The sequence below is a fragment of the Triturus cristatus genome, chromosome 4_2 (genome assembly GCF_964204655.1).
Source record: "Triturus cristatus chromosome 4_2, aTriCri1.1, whole genome shotgun sequence".
In the NCBI taxonomy this organism is placed as follows: domain Eukaryota; kingdom Metazoa; phylum Chordata; class Amphibia; order Caudata; family Salamandridae; genus Triturus; species Triturus cristatus.
The window spans coordinates 678,619,572-678,621,253 of record NC_140586.1 but is presented as its reverse complement, the minus strand read 5'-3'; positions in this window follow the sequence as shown (position 1 = coordinate 678,621,253).

Below are 1,682 nucleotides of genomic sequence, written 5' to 3'. Positions count from 1 at the left end.
GGTACCAGGAGGGGTAGATTGCCCAATAGGATGTCCTTGGGCCCAACTACCTCCTTTGTTACCTCCAGTAAGTCCCACACAGTGGGATTGCTAAGAGGTCATCGGAGGCCACACACCCCTTTCTCAACCACTCTGCAAACCGCCTCCTGGCACACTACTGGTTGGGGGATGAAGTCCACTTTACTCCAGAGGGACCTTGGGGGCCAAGAATTCCTCCTGGTACATCCTGTGTGCCCTACGCAGCGTAATTACTGAGAGCTGGTCGGAGGCCCAACCCCTTTCTCCACCACTCTGCAGAAGCGACTGCTAGTTAACAAACCTTAGAAATGCACTGAAAAAACCACTGGTTTCAGGGACGTTATATTTAGGAATTAGCATTTAAAAAAACCTTAGAAATTCACAGAAAAAAACAAAGGTTACAGAGACATTATAGTTAGGCTGACATTTTACTTGTACAAAACCAGAGAAATTCAGCCGTTATAGTTAGCTGACTTGCGCCCCTGCAATACACTGCTGATTATGTCACATATTACATCACTCATGACATGGTCAGTGACATCACTGATGACATCTCAAATGACATTACTGATGACATAATCCACATATTATCTGATGCTCCTACTCACACCCCAATATAACGATTCTTACACCCACTCCAAATTTCAGACTACCATTCTCGAAACCATAGACACACCAATACCAGTATGTACATATCCACTGACTGATTCTTAGGTCTACACACATATCCACTCACTCATGCATACAGTTACTCATACACCCAGTCACTCACCAATACAGTCAATGCTATATTCAATCATACACCCATACAGACACTCCGACACAGCCATTCACTCATAGAGCTACTCACACACCTAGTCACTCACCCAAAGAGTCAATCATATGGCCACTTACTCACTTATACAGTTATACACACACCACCTCACTTATTCATACTGATACTAACACATACTTATACAATCACTGACACAAGCACACACTCATCCGTACAGTCACTCTCACAATCACTCACTCACACATACACTCACATATACTACCTTTCACATATGCAGTTACTCACTCATATAACACTGAGACATCCATACACTAACCGACACAGCCATATGCACATTTACTCACCCATACAGCCACTTGCAGATGCAGTCATGAACCCATACACCCAGTGAATCACTCACTTACACATCCATACAGGCAGTCACCCCCCCACCTACACAGCCACTCAGGCACCCATAGAGGTACTCAGACAACCAATCAATAACCCATATAGACACTCATGTAACTACTAACCAACGTAAGTGGCTACTTACACACCAACTGACAGACTGATACAGAAATTCACACAGATCACTGAGACACTTACAGTCACTCACTTACACAGTCAGTCACGAACCCACTGAATCATCCATACAGATACTAATACACACATTCGTTCTTTAATACACCTTGGTGTATATATATTTATATACCATTCTTAAACTTGCGCTCACACTCACTGGATGATGCCATCAGTGATGTCACTGACCATGTCATGAGTGATGTTATATGTGACGTCATCAGCAGTGCATTACGGGGGCGTGAGTTATAGTTAGCTCAGCTAACTGTAATGGCTGAATTTCTCTGATGACATCATACAGTGACTGTGAGTGTTTTTTAATGTTTGAGTG